The sequence below is a fragment of the Balaenoptera acutorostrata genome, chromosome 11 (genome assembly GCF_949987535.1).
Source record: "Balaenoptera acutorostrata chromosome 11, mBalAcu1.1, whole genome shotgun sequence".
Classification (NCBI taxonomy): domain Eukaryota; kingdom Metazoa; phylum Chordata; class Mammalia; order Artiodactyla; family Balaenopteridae; genus Balaenoptera; species Balaenoptera acutorostrata.
The window spans coordinates 99,290,889-99,309,671 of NC_080074.1; the positions used below are offsets into that span (position 1 = coordinate 99,290,889).

The 18,783-nt window shown below is 36.7% G+C and overlaps 2 protein-coding genes across 4 annotated transcripts in view; one reads left to right on the forward strand and one right to left on the reverse strand.

Annotated features, from left to right (window-relative positions):
- KLRG1 (killer cell lectin like receptor G1) overlaps positions 1–18,783 on the reverse strand; it is a 185,129-nt gene that overhangs the window by 33,016 nt on the left and 133,330 nt on the right. The gene's annotated exons all lie outside the window — the stretch shown is intronic.
- The window catches only part of A2M (alpha-2-macroglobulin), a 60,241-nt gene continuing 55,597 nt past the window's right edge, over positions 14,140–18,783 (forward strand). The window contains exon 1 of the mRNA XM_007196108.3: positions 14,140–14,200. The gene's annotated coding sequence lies outside the window, so the exon portion shown is untranslated. The remainder of the gene's footprint in view (positions 14,201–18,783) is intronic.

An 18,783-nucleotide genomic window follows, 5' to 3' on the forward strand; every position in this document is an offset into this window, starting at 1 on the left:
AGTGACAAAGCACAGTAACCCAAGCAGATGGAGGCTTTGTCATTTTCAATGTGTCACTTCCAAATACTCATCCAGCAAGCAAACAGTGAGAGTGAAGGCGCCTACAGGAAGTTTTAATATGGCAAACCTGGATATGATGTACATCACATTTACTTATACTCCATTAGCCAGAACTCAGTCATATGATGAGACAGTCAATATGTGTATTCAGAAGGAAAAGGAAAGAAACTTGGTGCAGAACTAGCCAGTCTCTGCTACAAGTCAAGTGTGTGTATGTGTATGTGTGTCTATGTAGCTATGTGTTCCAGTAATCTACCTAGAATGTAATGAGTTAAAACAATAGTTTATTAGTTTTCTCTCATGGTCCTATGGTTTGACTGGGTTCACCCTACAGGGCAGTATTTGCTTTGATTCTCTCTTGCACTTGAAGTCAGATGTTGGCTAGGGCTGTGGTCCTCTGAAGATTCGACTGGACTGGGTATCCAGTATGGCTCCTCAGATGGCATGCAGTTCATGCTGGCCATCACCTGGTGGCTCACCTAGAAATGTTGACCAGAGTGCCAACACATGTCCTCTCCAGATGGCTCAGGACTCTCACAACGTGGCAGCAGGATTCCAAGAGACTGTGCCCCAAGTACGAGCATTCTAGGGAACCAAGGCAGAAACTGAAAAGCCTCTTAGGACCTAGCTTTGGAAGTCACATAGCACCACTTCCATCATGGACCCTTTTTCAAAAACAAGCCATAGGGCAAGCTCAGATTCAAAGGAAGGGAACCACATAAGGCTGTGAATACTGGAAGGTGTGGTTTATTGAGGAACAGTCTTTAGCCACTAGCTTTCATGATCTTCCATAAGGCCCCTAATCATCTGCATCTCTCTTACAGGTAAAAAATACTCATCCGTGTTCCCTTCCAACATTAGATGTCTTGTCATATTATGACATCAGCTTCAGGCTTGAAATGCAGGATCTTGTCATCTAAATTAGGTCCAAGTACAGATGAGACTTCTTGGGGTCATCTGCCTTAATTTCAGTTCCTCAAGCATAGTTCATCTCAATCTGAAGATCTGTGACCTAAAGAGAAAAGTTATCTGCTGCCACCCTGCTGGGGACAATCACAAGACAACTGTAACAGATATTTCTGTTCAAAAAAACACATCAGTTAATGGTCCATAGCCACTCTGAAATCTAACCAGGCACATGTCGTCAGTGCTCTAATTAGGGTTCAGTCTTGCTTCCTCAGAGTGGATCTCTGCGGCTCCAGAATCCACTCCACACTCTAATTCATCCTTTATTTTCCACGAGAAAGGACGTATGTTTTCAGTTGAGATATATTCTCAGTCTTCTTCCTGTCTATAGAAGTTTGAGGGCTCTGAAATCTCTTTTCATTTTGAACTGTGTCTGTTCTTTAATGTCCCATCTGGCAGTGCTTCTGTTACTACAACTGTCTTTTAAAATGTCATGGGTTTCATATCAGTCTTAATGAGATGTATTCCAAGAGACAAAAGCAACACCCACAAATCGCTCCAACACAGGCACCTCTACCTTAGGTCACCTATGAGGCTTCTGTGACCAAGACTATTAGAATCCCTATTCTCTAGCAAATACAGTCTGAGAGGAATATTCCTAAATTTCTTAAAGTCATTTTTTTCTACTTAAAAGTACTGGTTAGGCATACCCTTATTTAGTCTGAATGTTAATGTTGGATGCTACAGTCAAAACTCTGACTTCATTTTTATTCCAAGGGTACATTTATTGTCCTGGATTTGATTTTTTTCATTATGCCCAGGAATAAATGTTAAAGAAATGTTTAAAACATATATAAGAAAAACTTTAGTAATGAAGAACACAAAAAGGGACTTGAACAAATGTTAAAACACACTATATTTTTGGATAGGTTAAGTCAGCATTATAAAAATGTCAAATGTCAAGTCTCCCTAAATTTATTTATAAATTTTATGTAATCAATTCAAATAACATTAGGATCAGAGATGCTGATTCTAAAATTCATATTTAAAAAACCACACAAGATATGTGAACCTATATATATATCCCTGGTTCCTGGCACAGTGCTCCTAAAACCCTTGTATAAGAGTACTTGGAGAATCTTTTGTTCGAATATTTGGTCTTTGACCCTAGTTTCTGACACAGATCTCCTAAATCCATTGGAATTTTTTAGGTGATAGGAGGTCTTTTCTTCTAATGAGGCAACTTTTCGTGGGCTCCTGGATAGCTTCAGGATGGGGTCTGGTCACCAGAAAGAGCAAGCCATGATTAGAATCTATTCCTGCTCAAAATAATGGCTTCAATCTCTACACCTCAATGTTCTGGGCTGCTGCGCCCCCTGCTGTTTCATCCTTAGGTATGTATAATTCCTCATTCATTTCAGTTAATTTGCAAGAAACTTATCCATCAACCTGATGAGGTTGTCTCTCATTTTCAGCCCTACTGTGGGTTTCTATCTCTGTCTTCAGCATCCTTTAAATGGGCCATTAGGAAAAGAAAAGGAGAGAAATGGATGTTCATTTGATTCAGAAGTCCAGTTTTGTTTCAGTTGCTATGCTTTTGGTCAGAGAATTCTCAACCTACACAACATACTTGTGAAGGAATTTTATCCATTCATTTTTAATTTTTATATGGGTTTTCTTTTCTTCTTTCTTTTTTCTGGGGAGGAAAATCAAGTATTGATGTGATTTTATATTTGCATTGTATTTTAAACATCTCAGAGACTTTTCTATACATCTCATTTTATCTAAACTGTTCCAGAGAAAGAGCCAGAAGCAATGTAAGAAACTATTCTCCTTGGCCTTACTGCAGACCATAATCACAAGGCACAGGTTTCACAACGGAAAACTTGGAAGAAATCTTTGAAGATGATCCAAAAGATCTGATTTAGAATGTGAGAAAGAATTTTGCATAAAACAATGGATTCTCAATCACAGGGATTACATAGGCCAACAGGAGGGAGGGTAGGAGGGCAGGTCAGCCAGAGGTCTAAGAATTCTCTCCCCAGTTCAGACCACTTTTTAAATTTCATCTTCATATTTTCCAAAGAGAGAAGAAGAAACTCTGTACTAGTCCCTTCCCTCAAATGACACATAGAGTACCACTTATTACTATGTATTTTGATCCCTTTTTCATAAGGTCAAATATTGCTGATGCATTTTTTCATAAAGAATGGTAGAAATAGGAAACAAAGATAAACACATTTTCCCAACATCTTGCTGCTCCCAGAAAAAACAGTTACGTTTCAATGCTAGTGCTCTTTACTGAATCCTGGGATTAAAATTCCAGATTTCCAGAACCATATTCTTGCTTGCAGAATCAGAAAGAATATATATGTGTGGGGCAGTGATGGCATTATCAAACAAGGACCAAAGAAGAAACTGGGAGAAGGGTCATTTTATTCACTATTGTATAAAAAAATTATACAGAACAACATAAGTCTCTACATGTTTTTATTCAATAATATGAGGTTATGGAGATATATACATATGAAAACAGGAATTTCCCAAATAATAACAAGACCAGCCTGCTCTTCCTTGTCCCTTTATCTTTTTTTTCTCTTTTTTTTTCCAAAAACAAAGTTACACAAACAAACCTTAACTGAAAGTATACAAGCCCACTTTTCTTTTCCCAAAATAAACAAAACATCTCTCAGTTTTCCCAGCATTTTCCCCTTCCTAATGTGGAAGAATAATTTACTAAAGTATTAGCCAGTGTTTTGGTTTCACTGCTGAAAAGGATTTGGAAAGAATGTGATCTGTGCTGATTCTTATCCTCCGGTACTTTTCCCTTCCCTGTTTCAAAAGTGTAGCCTAATCCTTGTGTCTTTTGCGTAAAGAACTTTCAAGGTTAGAAGCAGAGGTTGCTTAAAGATAACTTTGTGAAAACCCTGGCTACTTGGGCAAATTACTCTAGGTGTTCCTGAGGAAGAGGAAAAAGAAGCCTTTTGCAGGGAGGTTAGAGGAGAAGCCCCAATGGCAGGAAGAATTCAAAACCAGGAGGTGGGTGGAGGTTTATGGGACCCAGGATAGTGGGCACCTGGGGCCCCTCCATCATTGCACCCAGGGTAAAAGCCAGGACCTCTGAGTTAAATGGCTGTGTGAGGCCAACTCTCGACCACAGAGCTCCCAGTCTCAGAAAATATTCCTGTGTCCAAATATAGCATAGAAGCAGCCAAGCAGCCAGGCTTCAAAGTGGCTGAGGGGTTGGACAATGGCATGGTCATATGAGGAGTAACCAGTTTCAAGCAAAGACTAAAGCAATTTCTGCAGTAGTATATTTCTCTTTTTTAAATTGAAGTTTAGTTGACCTACAACGCTATGTTAGTTCCAGATGCACAACACAGTGATTTGATACTTCTATACATTACAAAATGATCACCATGATAAGTCTACTTACCATCTGTCACCATAAAATGTTCTTACAATATTATTGACTATATTCCCCATGTTGTACATTTCATCCTCATGATTCATTTACTTTCTAACTAAAAGTTTGTGCCTCTTAATCTCCCACACTTATTTCACTAATCCCCCTACACCCCTTTCCTATGGCAACCAACTGTTTGTTCTCTGTATCTATGAGTCTGTTTCAGTTTTGTTTGTTCGTTTTTTTTTTCAAATTCCACAGTTAAGTGAAATCATATGGTATTTGTCTTTCTCTGCCTGACTTATTGCACTTAGCATAATATCCTCGAGGTTCATCCATGTTGTCACAAATGGTAGTATTTCATTCTTTTTATGGCTGAGTAATATTCCATTGTATTTATATGCCGTATCTTCTTTATGCATTCATCTGTTGATGGACACTTGGGTTGCTTCCATATCTTGGCTACTGTAAATAATGCTGCAATGAACATAGGGGTGCATACATCTTTTCAAATTAGTATTTTTGTTTTCTTTGGATAAATAGGAATGGAATTGCTGGATCATATGGTAGTTCTATTTTTAATTTTTTGAGGAATATCCCTACTATTTTCCATAGTAGTTGCACCAATTTACATTCCCATCAACAGTGTACAAGGGTTCCCTCTTCTCCACATCCTCACCAAGACTTGTTATTTTCTTTTTGATAACTGCCATTTTGACAGATGTGAGGTAACATCTCACTGTGATTTTGATTTGCATTTCCCTGATGATTAGTGATGTTGAGCACTTTTTCATATACCTGTTGGCCACTTGCACATCTTTTTTGGAGAAATGTCTATCTGAAGAAATAGTCTTTTGCCCATTTTTTAATCAGGTGATTTGTTTTTTTGCTATTGAGTTCTATGACTTCCTAATATATTTTGGATATAAACCCTTTATCAGATACCTGATTTGCAAATATGTTCTCCCATTCCATAGATTGCCTTTTCATTTTGCTGATAGTTTCCTCTGCTGTGCAGAAGCTTTTTAGTTTGATGTAGTCCCATTTAGCTATTTTTGCTTTTGTTGCCTGTGTCTTTAATGTCATATCTAAAATATCATTGTCAAGGCCAATGTCAAGAAGCTTTTTCTCTATCTTTTCTTCTATGAGTTTTACAGTTTCAGGTCTAATGTTAAAGTCTGTAATACATTTTGTGTTGATTTTTTTCTATGGTGTAAGATTTGTATATGGATATCCAGTTTTCCCAAAACCGTTTACTGAAGAGACTATCCTTTCCCCATTGTGTATTCTTGCCTCCCTTGTCAAAGATCAATATACTGTAAATGTGGGGGTTTATTTCTGGGCTCTCTATTCTGTTCCATTGGTCAATGTGTCTGTTTTTATGCCAATACCATCTTCTTTTGATAACTATAGCTTTGTAATATAGTTTGAAATCAAGAAATATGATGACTCCTGCTCTGTTCTTCATGCTTAAGATTGCTTTGGCTATTCAGAATCTCTTAGGACTCCATATGAATCTTAGGATTTTAAGTGGCCAATTCTAATATCTTGTCGATCAGCTCTTCCTAGAATTCCTACTTTAGAAATATATTGTAAGAAAGTTGATAAATGAAAAGACTTTTATAAATTTTCTATATGGCATTAGTAGTCTTTGCATCTTTTAGAGAACATAAAAGAGTTTCTGAAGGAGAAAAAAATTAATATAATGTTTCTTTCCTAAAATACCAGCAATGAACCAGTACAACATACTTATCAAAATTTGTAGGACACAGCAAACACAGTGTTTAGAGGAAAATTTATAGCATTGAATGCATATATTCTTTAGAAAAAGATAAACATCTAAAATCAGTAATCTAAGCTTTCATCTTAGGAAACTAGAAAAAGAAGAGCAGATTAAGTCCAAAGCAAGCATAAGAAAAGAAATATTTAAAAATTAGAGCAGAAATCAATGAAACTGAAAAGAGGAAATCAATAGAGAAAATCAATGAAACAAAAAGCTGATTCTTTGAAAAAATCAATAAAATGATAAGCCTCTAGCAGGCCACCTAAGAAAAAAAGAGAGGTGACATGAATTGCTAATATAAGAAATGAAAGAGGGGACATCACTAGAGATCTCACAGACATTAAAAGGATAATAAAGGAATACTAGGAACAATGCTATGCCCACAAATTTAATAACCTAGATGAAATGGATTAATTCCTTGAAAGACACTTCTGCCAAAACTCCCACAAGAATAAACAGACAATTCAAATTGACCTATATCTACTGAAGAAATTGAATCAGTAATTAATAACCTTGCAAAACAAAAACCATCAGGGGTTCACTGGTGAATTTTATCAAACATTTATGGAAAGAGTTACACCAATTCTCTACAATTTCTTCCAGAAGATAGAAGAAGAGGAAATACTCTCTAACTCATTTTATAAGGCCAACATTAACATAATACTAAAACTGTACCAAAACAATACAAGAAAATAAAACTACAGACTAATATCTCTCATGAGCATAGGTGCAAAAATCTTCAGAAAAAATTAGTAAATCAAATCCAACAATGTATAAAAGAATTATACACAATGACCAAGTGGTATTTATCCCAGGTATGCAAGTCTGGTTCAATATTTGAAAATCAATTAATGTAACCTATCACATCAACAGGCTAAAGAAGAAACTGATATTACATGATATCAATTGATGCAGAAAAAGCAGCTGACAAAATCCAACACCCATGCATCCAACCCACTCTCAGCAAAACAGAAATAGAGGGGAACTTCTTCAACATGATAAAAAACATTTACGAAAAACTTACAACTAATATCACACTAAATGGCGAGAAACTAGAACCTCCCACTAAGAACATGAACAAAAGAAATATATCCCCTCTCATCACTTCTTTCCAACATCGTACTAGAAGTCCTAACTAATGCAATAAGACAATAAAAGGAACTAAAAGTTTCACAGATTGAGAAAGAATAAATAAAACTCTTTTCAAAGATGACATGATTACCTATGTAGCTATCTGAAAGAATCAACAAAAAAACTCCTGTGACTAATATCAGATAGCTACATAGAGTGGTAATAATAAGGTTGCATGATACAAGGTTAATATAAAAAGTCAGTTTCTCTCCTATATACCAGCAATGAACAAGTAAACTTTGAAATTAAAAACACAGCATCATTTACATTATCTACCCCCAAAAATGAAATACTTAGGTATAAATCTAATAAAATGTATACAAAACCTATAAGAGGAAAACTTATCAAACTCTGATGAAAGAAATCAAAGAATTAAATTAATGGAGAGATATTCCATGACCATGGTTAGGAAGACTCAATATTATCAAGATGATAGTGCTTTCCAATTTGATCTATACACTCGATGCAGTCCCAATCAAAATCCCAGCAAGGTATTTTTTGGATATCAATTAACTTATTCTAAAGTTTATATGGAAAGGCAAAAGATCCAACACAACATCTAAAGAAAAGAACAAAGTTAAAGGGCTGACACTACCCAACTTTGAGACTTACTGTAAAGCTACAGTAATCAAGAGAGGGTGGTACTGGTGAAAGAAGAAACAAACAGATCAGTGGAACAAAATAGAGAACCCCAAAATTGACCCATATAAGTATTGTCAACTGATCTTTGAGAAAGAAGTAAAGGCAATACAATGGAACAACGATAGCCTTTTCAACAAATGATGCTAGAACAATTGGACATCCATATGCAAAAAAAAAGAAAGAAAAGAAAAATAAGGAATCTAGACACAGACCTTACACTCTTCATAAAAATTAACTCAAAATCTATCATAGACCTACATGTAAAATACAAAGCTATAAAACCCTGGAAGGCAACATAAGAGAAAATCTAGGTGACGTTTGTTATGGGGATGACTTTTTTAGATACAACACCAAAGGCACTATCCGTGAAAGAAATAATTGATAAGCTGAACTTCATTACAATTAAAAATCTGCTCTGTGAAAGACTCTATCAAGAAAATAAGAAGACAAGCCACAAAGTGGCTTTTCTATTTATTTTAACTAGATACTAATTAAGCAACCCCTGAAGGAATTAAACTTAATTTCCTCACAGAATAAATAGCATTTACCATTGTTTATCTGTCTAGGCCTGTCTGTTTGTTTATTTTTCCTTCATTTTGTTTATTTTATAAACAGCATGGCTACTAAAGTAAATTTGAAAAATGTAGCAAGCCGCAAAAGAAGTAAAAGTCAGCTCTCTACCTCTTCCCTTCATTTTCTAAACAATCCAGCCCAACACCACTAGATGGGGCTAGGTAAGATAGATGTCACACGGAGTTGAAGAGAATTAAGACAGTAGATGGTGGGGTGTACAACTCGGACAAGGGTGAGAAGAAGGTTCACAAAGGAGGGCAGCCTGGCTCAAGCTGTCAGAGCCAGAGCAAGAGGAGGAGGGTGTCCTTACGGAGGGCTAGTCTATGTGTGGGACATCAGAAGCCAAGCGGAGTATGTATGAACGTATGTACATGTTTATGTGTTTAAACATACATAAACTCTGCAGCTCTATTTGCTGAGAAAGCCCAGTAGGGACACCATAAAAATAATGGGCATACCTACAGCCCAGTTCTTGATTTCTAATGTCATTTGCTAAAAAAAAAAGAGGAGGAAAATTATAAGATTAGTCTGAAATATCTTGGGACAGAAGATAATTGCTCAAGAAGGATGAGGACATGTCAAAAGGACCCAGAAGCCAGCTTAAATGGACTTTTACTGGCCAAATCTGAGACTATTTGAGCATCAAAATAAATAATGAAATAACAGATGATAACCCATGAATAAATAAAGTAGGAAAACATGACTATACTGGCATAAACAAATAAATAAATTCATTGAAATTTTGATGAGAAGTAGGACATTTACATAGTCTGATAGTACCTCCCCATAAAATATTAATTACAAAGGAAAAAAATAACTTTATAGACAAGAAGTCTGGCACATATCACCTTAATCAAGTGATTGAATTTAATATCACCCAAAATGGGAGAAATGGAAACATGTGCCACCTGATAGTTACAATAAGAAGAACAGAGCATCACCCTGGGATATCCCTGCTGAAGAGGTAGACGCCTTCCGGACATCTTCTACCTGGATGTCTTATAACCACATCAAACTCTTGCCCTCTTTTCACTTTTCCTTTCCTCCTGTATGAACTATCTTGGCAATGGCATTATCATCACTAAATCAGCTAAATTTGCTCTCCCTACCTCCATTCTAAATCTTAATCTGAAGCACCATTATCTCCCACCAGTGCAAGAACAATCTTTTTGGTGTGACATCAGCATCGTGGTGGTGTGAGATGCTCTCTTTATCTCTCCCCTTCAATCTACAATGAGTAAAACATCCACAGCTAAACAAAGGTGCTTCTGTCCAACACATCAGGACATCAGAGAATTTCAAACATCTGTACATCTAAAGGTGGGTGGAGTGGGACACATAAAGGAGGCAGAGCCAGGGGAACACTGGAAGTAGCGCCTGCAATCCTGGACCGTCAGCCTTAATGGCTGAGCCCGCAGCCCCAGACAACCTGGTAGCATCAGGGAAAGAAGCGCACTGGCCTCCTGGCTGCAGAGGCACCCGCAGCCACAGGGTATCGGACAACAGTGGCAGCAGGGCCGGTGACCCTGTTCCTCCAGCCACAGAGGTGCCTGCAGCTCGACCCCCCCCACATATAGTGACAGCACCCATGACCCAAGAATCCCAGCCATGGCAGAGACACCCATGACCCTGGATCCCCACCTCTCCTCCCCTCACAGCACCAGAGCCTACAACCCAGGAGGCCCTGGATGTGTCAGAAGCACCCGCCATCCTGGTGCTCCAGGTGGTGATGCCACTGACACTGGAGCATTAAGGGACCCGTGATCCTGGAGGCGAGAGCAGCGACAATGAGGGCACCAGGCAACACCTCTGACAAAGGCAGTGGAGGGTGGAAAGTGCCCACTCTCAGATACAACTGGAGGCAGTAGTTCAGGTAAGAAAATCCAAAAAAACTTGTGCTATAGTACCACCCACTGGAAAACAAAAGAAAGTTCTCGAATCATTAACCTATTGAATCTTTCTAATTAAGTTAAAAAGGAAAAAGTTTTACCTAAAGAAGAAAGGTGTTTGCTACTTCACGTGTCCTGGAAGAGAAACAACTCATCAAGTACCATGAGGAGCCATGGTAACGTGATATCAGACAAGGGAAATGACGATGCTCCAGAACCAAACTTAAAGTCATGGAATATTGCAATCTAACTGATAAAGAATTCAAAATAGCTGTTAGGAAGAAACTCAAGGAGCTACAAGAAAACTCAGAAAGGCAGTTCAATGAGCCCCGGAATAACATGAATGAACAGAAGAAATCCTTTATCAAAGAGACTGAAAGTCTAAAATGGAACCAAACAGAAACTAGAGTGGAAGAACTCAATAAATAAGATGAAGAATGCATTAGAAAGCACTGAAAATAGAGCAGACCATATGAAAGAGAGAATTAGTGAGCTCAAAGATGGAAATCTAGAAATGATACAGGTGGAAGAGGAGAGAGAAGTAAGATCTTTAAAAAATGAAGAAATTCTAGGAGAACTATCCAACTCTAGTTCTTTTATATTTTGCAAGTATAAAATTATCTTGTATTTAAATAATGCTAACTTTACCTTTTCCTTTATACTTATTACCTATTTATTTTATTTTATTTTATTTTGTTTTATTTGTACTGAATGAAACCTGTAGAACAAACTTAAAGAGTAGTGGAGATACACTTTTTGTCTTACTTCTGACTTACTGTAAATACTTTAATGTTTTATTAAGCATGGTACTGACCTTCAGTGGATATTTAACTTTGTCAAATGCCTTTCTACATCTATGGAAATAAAATGAACTTGGTCATGGCATAAAATCCATAATTCTTTAATCTGCTGCTGGATTATGTTTACTAAATTTTCATTTAAGACATTTAATTGGTATACATAAGTGAAATTAGTCTATTTGTGTTATCTTTGCCAGATTTGGAAATCAATGCTATCCTCAGTTCATAAAAAGAATTTTGAGTTCCTTGTTTTTCTGTCCTCAAACAATTTTGATATTATTGGATGTGTCATTGGTACTTTGCTGTAAGAAACTGCTCCAGAAGTGTCACATTGACTGTCATGTTTGTTCAAGTAATATCCAGGCCCCAGTTGTCAGTGCTTTCTTTATGTCAACATTTTACACCCACATGAGCTCACAAAGAAAGAACCTCATTGCATTTTCAGGAAGAGTTATTCACCTTGAACTCAGTGTGTGTGCAATTAATGTTATGGATGGATAGATAGAAATAAAGGAAAGGAATAAATTACTGATAGCATAGAATGATGAAGTTGCCATTGTCTAATGTAATATTGGCAAGGAATCTAAAGAAACCATGATGTCTTTATAAAAAACAGAAATGTGAGTTACATAGCTGTTAGTAAATTCATAGCTTAATTCACAATCAAATTACTGTCCCTAGAATGTTAATAAATACATTTTAACTTGGAAAATGTTCTCTAATAGAAGACATCAAGTCCTCAATACTTAGCTTTTTCAGCTCTACATGTTCTATCAGTGACTAAACACACAAAAGGAATGCTTATCAGTTTTGCAAATAACTGTGCTGGAAAAGACAACTCTGTGGACATTGGAATCACATTTGAAAAACTGAATATAAAGACCAACATTTGCCAAAACAGTATTCTTTTATATATTAATTTTAGTCCTTTTTTCCTTCAACAATTATTTATTGAGCACCTAATATGAACAACTGGGCACTGTTCTGGGCATTAATACATATATATACTATATAATAGTATTCTATAATAGTATAATATATATATATATGCACATATATACACACATAGTATCATATAGTTACATGTAATATATTTTATGTCATATAGTCATTTATATTTATATACAGTGTTATATGGTCACATATATATGTGTAATGAAATATGCTATGAAGAATAAAAAAAAGAGGGGCTTCCCTGGCGGCACAGTGGTTAAGAATCCAGCTTCCAATGCAGGGGACATGGGTTCAAGCCCTGGTCCAGGAAGATCCCACATGCCACGGAGCAACTAAGCCCGTGTGCCACAACTACTGAGCCCGCGCTCTAGTGTCCACGTGCCACAACTACTGAAGCCCGCGTGCCCAAAGCCTGTGCTCCGCAACAGGAGAAGCCACTGCAATGAGAAGCCCGCGCACCACAACGAAGAGTAGCGCCCCCCAACTCACCACAACCAGAGAAAGCCTGCACGCAGCAACGAAGACCCAAGGCAGCCAAAAATAAATAAAGTAAATAAATTTATTTTAAAAAAAAAGAATAAAAAAGAGGGTAAGGAAATAGAGGACAATGTGCAGAGGACTGCTATTCTGGTAGAGTGGTCAGGAAAGGCCTTTGTGTGGAGGCACTGGTGTAGAGAAATGAATGAAGTAGAGGAGAAAACGTCATGCCTATTCCAAGTGCCCCAGGAAGAGAAAACAGGGAGTGCAAAGGTCCTGAGAAAAAGCAGGATTTATGTATTCTAGAAACAGGAAAGGGACCAGCGTGAGTGTGGCAGAGTCAATAAGATAGGGTCAAGAAGTGAGAGAGTGGCACGGACATATATACCAAATGTAAAATAGATAGCTAGTGGGAAGCAGCCACATAGCACAGGGAGATCAGCTCGGTGCTTTGTGACCACCTAGAGGGATGGGATAGGGAGGGTGGGAGGGAGACGCAAGAGGGCGGGGATATGGGGATATATGTATATGTATAGCCGATTCACTTTGTTATACAGCAGAAACTAACACACCATTGTAAAGCAATTGTACTCCAATAAAGACGTTAAATAAATACATAAACTTAAAAAAAAAAAAAAAAGACAGGGTCAAGCCATAAAAATGAGATCTGACCATGGGAGGGAAATAGCCAAATCCTGTAGGGTCTTGTAGGCTTTGGTAAAAATTTTGGACTTTATTTTCAGGATCATGGAGCGCTGTTAGAGGAGCTTCCCAGGGCATGATGTAATTAGATTTTTATTTTAAAGGATTTATTTTGGCTTTTGTGAGAGAGTGGATTGTAAGAGAGCAGTGGTAGGATCATGCATACAAGTTAGGAGACCCTTGCACTAGTAGAGGCAAAGGATGCTGGTTGTTTAGACTAGAATGGCAGAGATGAAATAAAGAAAAGGGAGCATACTAAAGATATATTCTGACTTGCTGCTAAACTTTACGTTGGAAGTAGTAGAAAGGAAGAAACCAAGGATGAATCCACATATTTTTGGCCCGAGCAATTGGTTTAATGGAGATACCACTTACTGAGAGGAAAACGACTGGGAAGAGAAGAAGAATCCGATGTTTAATTCTGAACTTGTTGAATCTGAGGTGCCTATAAGACTTCAGTGGAGAGTCAGAGTAAGCAGTTCTAAATACAATTCTGAATCAGAAGGGAGCAATCAGGGATAGATACTTTGCAATGAGAAATTGTTTGAGAATGAGAGTTTAAATACTCTCTAAATACAGCATTTAAAGCCCTAGGACAAGGAGAGATCCCTTTGGAGAGAATGTGACTTGAGAAGGGATGAAATTAGAAGACTGAACTTTGAGACACGACAACGTTTAAGTGTCAGGAAAACAAATAGTAAAAGATTCTGAAAATGATTGACAGAATCAAAGTGCAGGATGTTGAAATTCAAGTGAAGAAATTGCTTCAGGAAGGATTTCAAGAACAGAGTGAGCAACTATGTCAGTTACTTCTGAAAGATAGAATAAAATGAGAACTGAGAATTGACCACTGAAATTGGCAACATGGAGATCACAGGTGACTGACGGGTGGAGACAAAGCCTGATGGGAGTCAGTTCATGAAATAATGGGAAAAGAAGTGGAAGTAGTAAGTTTGGACAAATATTGAGAGGAGATTTGTGGAAAAGGGAACAAAAAATGGGGAGGTAGATAGAGGGATATGTATAGTCAAGAATTTGTTTTCTCACAGATGAAATATATATTTATATGCTAATGAAAATAATAAAGTTATGGTGTAGTAGGGAGAGGTAAATCAATCTAGTAATGAAGTTTTTGAGTATGCAAAAAGGAATAAGTTGCAGTAAAAAAAGTAAAATGATGCTTTGGATTTAGATGCATACACAGTTCATCCGGTGCAACACAAGAGAAGACAGAGTACATAGGTACAGATGCAGATGAGCTGGTAGTTTCAGTATTGGTGGAAGCTGATCAGAAGTTTTACTTCTGATCGCTTCTATTGTCTCAGTAAATTAAGAAGCGATGTCATCAGTTGAGAGAAAAGAAGGCATTGTTTACAAAAACAATGACATGGGAGAGTGAGAGGACAAAATTACTTGAGCAATATAGTAGCACTGCATGGAGGCTGTGTTTGTACCAAAGTCTATAGTCGTGAATTTAAAGTGAGATCTGTCAGCATGCTCACATGCTTTTCACAAGCCACATTCTTAATTTTGATGCAAGTGAATGTTAACTCCCCAATGGCAGAAACATATGGTCTTTGTTAACCACAGAACAGTGTCTGGTACAAAGTATGCATTAAAATATATGTGGACTGACTAAATAATATCCATCTTCTCCACTTGACTGCTTTGCTTCACAATATCTCAGTACTTAATACAGAGTCTGTTTCATAGCAGGCTTAAATATTGACTGAATGGATGAATGACCCAATTAATCAATGTCTTTTTTTCCTTCACTTCTGAACTTTATACCCAACTCCCTACTGAATACCTTCACTGAATTTCACAAGAGAGCCTCAAATCCAACATATCTAAGACTCTACCTGATAGTTTCTCTACATGTTACTAGCAAGATCATCCACTAGAGCCCTAGTGAGAAACCTATAGTCATTCTCTATTTATCATCTCTGAAATGGATAAGTCCATAATTGTTTTATAAATTTCTGAGCAAAATAACTGAAATACAGTGCTTAGCACAATGCCTAGCATATAGTACCTACAAATATTAGCTATTACCAGCTTTTAATGATTCTAAGATACACATCTTTTCACATCTCTTTAATCATGACATATTTTACAATCAGTAGTGTATCATAATTTAATCAGATGAGGTTTGTTTAAGTAGCATATTAGATAATGGTGTCCTTTATATCAATAGTGTATCAGACAAGATAAAATGCAGTACTGTAACTTTTCTCTGCAATATGCTCATCAATATTAAACTAGTAATTGAGTCATGTCCAGTACACTTCAAATCCATATTTTTCTCCCTCTCCCTATTGTTGCAAACTTACTTTAAGTCCTTGCTTTCTCTATCCATTTAGAATGAATTTTGCATCTGTCTGTGTATCAGCTAGGAATCCCTCTGGCAATAAATAACAGAAAAGCAACTAGCAATTGCTAAACAAATAGGGAAGAAGTCCATAGGTTGACATTCCAAGGTTCACAAAATTACCCAATAATACTGGCAGAGACCAAGGCCCTTTCTATCTTTTGGACTTGCTTAGCATGCAGACCTTGATCCTCCTGCTTGTTGCTTTGTCAGCTCAAGATGGCCATTGAAACTTCAAGCATTACATCCATTTTCCATGCAGGAAGAATAAATAAAAACGTTCATTGGTGTGCCTACTGAAACTTGCTCTTTTTATTAAGAGAGCAGAAGTTTTCCATAAACCCCACCCAGAAGTTTTCCATTTATATGTCACTGGCCAGATTAGATCAAATAGCTACCCATGGTTTGAAGATGGCTAGGGAGAAAGATGCTGTGTGAGTAGTTAAGCCAATGAGCATCGTCTGCCATATTTTGGCAAATACCGTCTCAATTTTTGAGACTTAGCTCAAGAGTTATATCTTATCTATTTACTTATTTGTTTATTTATTTGCTTGGTTGTTGGGTTTATTATTCATTTACTATTTATTTAGCACCTAGCACCTAGTACATACCAGGTACTGTTATAGGCACTGGGGATACAAAGATGAGCAAAATCCCTTCCCTCGTGGAACTTCCATCCCAGCCTTGACCTTTATAAAAAAATTTTTATTGGAGTAGAGTTGCTTCACAATGTTCTGTTAGTTTCTGCTGTACAACGAAGTGAATCAGCTATATGCATACCTGTCCCCTCCCTCTTGGACCTCCCTCCCACCCCACCCCCATTCCACCCATCTAGGTCATCACAGAGCACTGAGATTTCCTTCTCATTTAGGTCACCACAGAGCATTGAGTAGAGTTCCCTGTGCTATACAGTATGTTCTCATAAGTTATCTATTTTATACATAGTATCAATAGTATATATATATGTCAATCCCAATCTCCCAATTCATCCCACCCTCCCTTTTCCCCTTGGTATCCATACATTTGTTCTCTAAGTCTGTGTCTCTATTTCTGCTTTGTAAATAAGATTGTCTATACCAATTTTTTCAGATCCACATATATTCGTTAATATACGATATTTGTTTTTCTTTCTGACTTATTTCACTCTATATGACAGTCTCTAGGCCCATCCATGTCTCTACAAATGACTCAATTTCGTTCCTTTTTATGGCTGAGTAATAGTCCATTGTATATATGTACCACATCTTCTTTATCCATTCCTCTGTTGATGGACATTTAGGAGGCTTCCATGTCCTGGCTATTGTAAATAGTCCAGCCTTGACCTTTTGATCCAATATTTCTACTTTTAGTAATTTACCGTACAGACTACTCTGCAATGACAAGCATGCTCATTGATGCAATAACTAGAAAACAGAAAACTGACTGATTATCTATATGGTATTGATTTATTATAATATGTATATATAAAGTAATTATTCAAAAGAATATATCTCTCTTAATATAGATATTTATGCTGACATGGGAAGTATCTCCAATATATGTTTTAATGGAAAAATTGCAGAGCAAAATGTATGGTGTAGTAAAATCACACTTTTGAAAGAAAATCCATCCTAAAATTCATGTGAAATCTTGAGGGACCCTGAATAGCCAAACAATTTTGAAAAAGAATGAAGCTGGAGGGTTTTCCCTTCTTGTTTTCAAAACATTACAAAGCTACAGTAATCAAAACAGTGTGGTACTGGCATAAAGACAGACAAATAGATCAATGGAAGAGAACAGAGAGCCCAGAAACAAACCCTCATGTATATGATGAAATGATCTTCAACAACAGTGCCAAGACCACTCAATGGTGAAAGGACAGTCTCTTCAATAAATGGTGTTGGGAAAAGTGGATATCCATATGCAAAAGAATGAAGATGGACCCTTATCTTACACCACATACAAAAATTAACTCAAAATGGATTAAAGAAATACATGTAAGACCTAAACCTATAAAACTCCCAGAAGAAAACACAGGGGAAAATCTTCATGACATTGGATGTGGCAATGATTTCTTGACTATGACACCAAAAGCACAGGCAGCAAAAGCAAAAAGAGATAACTGGAACTACATCAAACTTAAAAACTTCCATAGATCAAAAAACAGTTGACAGAGTGAAAAGGCAAGCTATGGAATGAGAGAAAATATTTGCAAATCATATATCTGATAAGGGGTTAATATCCATAGTATATAAAGAACTTCTACAACTCAACAACAAAAAATCAAATACCTGGATTTTTAAAACATGAGCAAAAGATATGAATAGGCATTTTTTCCAAAGATGATATACAGATAGCCAATAAGCATATGAAAAGATATTCAGCATCACTAATCATCAAATAAATCTAAATTAAAACCACAATAAGATATTATTATTATTGTGGTTATATCCATTAGGACGGTTACTATCAAAAAATAAAACAAAAAACCCAGGATACGGAGAAATCAGAACTCTGTGCACTGTAAGTGGGATTGTAAAACAGTGCAACCACTATGAAAAATACTATGAGAACTCAAAAAATTAAAACTAGAACTACCATATGATTTGGCAACCTCACTTCTGGGAATATATCCAGAAAAACTAAAAGTGAGGTCTCAAAGGGATATCTGTACACCTATGTTCATGGTAGCATTATTCACAATAGCCAAAAGGTGGAGGCAATGTAAATGTCCACTGATGGATGAATGGATAAACAAAATGTGGTATAAACACAAAATGGAATATTATTCAGTCTTAAAAAGGAAGTCCTGTCACATTTACAACCTGGATGAATCTTGAGGACATTATGCTAAATGAAATAACCGGCCACAAAAAGATAAATACTGTATTAGTTCACTTGGTATCTAAAGTAATCAAAGCCAAAGAAACAGAAAGTAGAATGGTGGTTATCAGGAGCTAGAACAAAGGGGAAGAGGGGAGTGGTTGTTTAATGAGTATAGGTTCTAAATTTCAAGATAAAAAGTTCTAGAAATCTGTTTCACAACAATTGAATGTATTTAATTGTTAAATTGTTAATTTAATACTAATGAAGTGTACATTTTTAAAAGG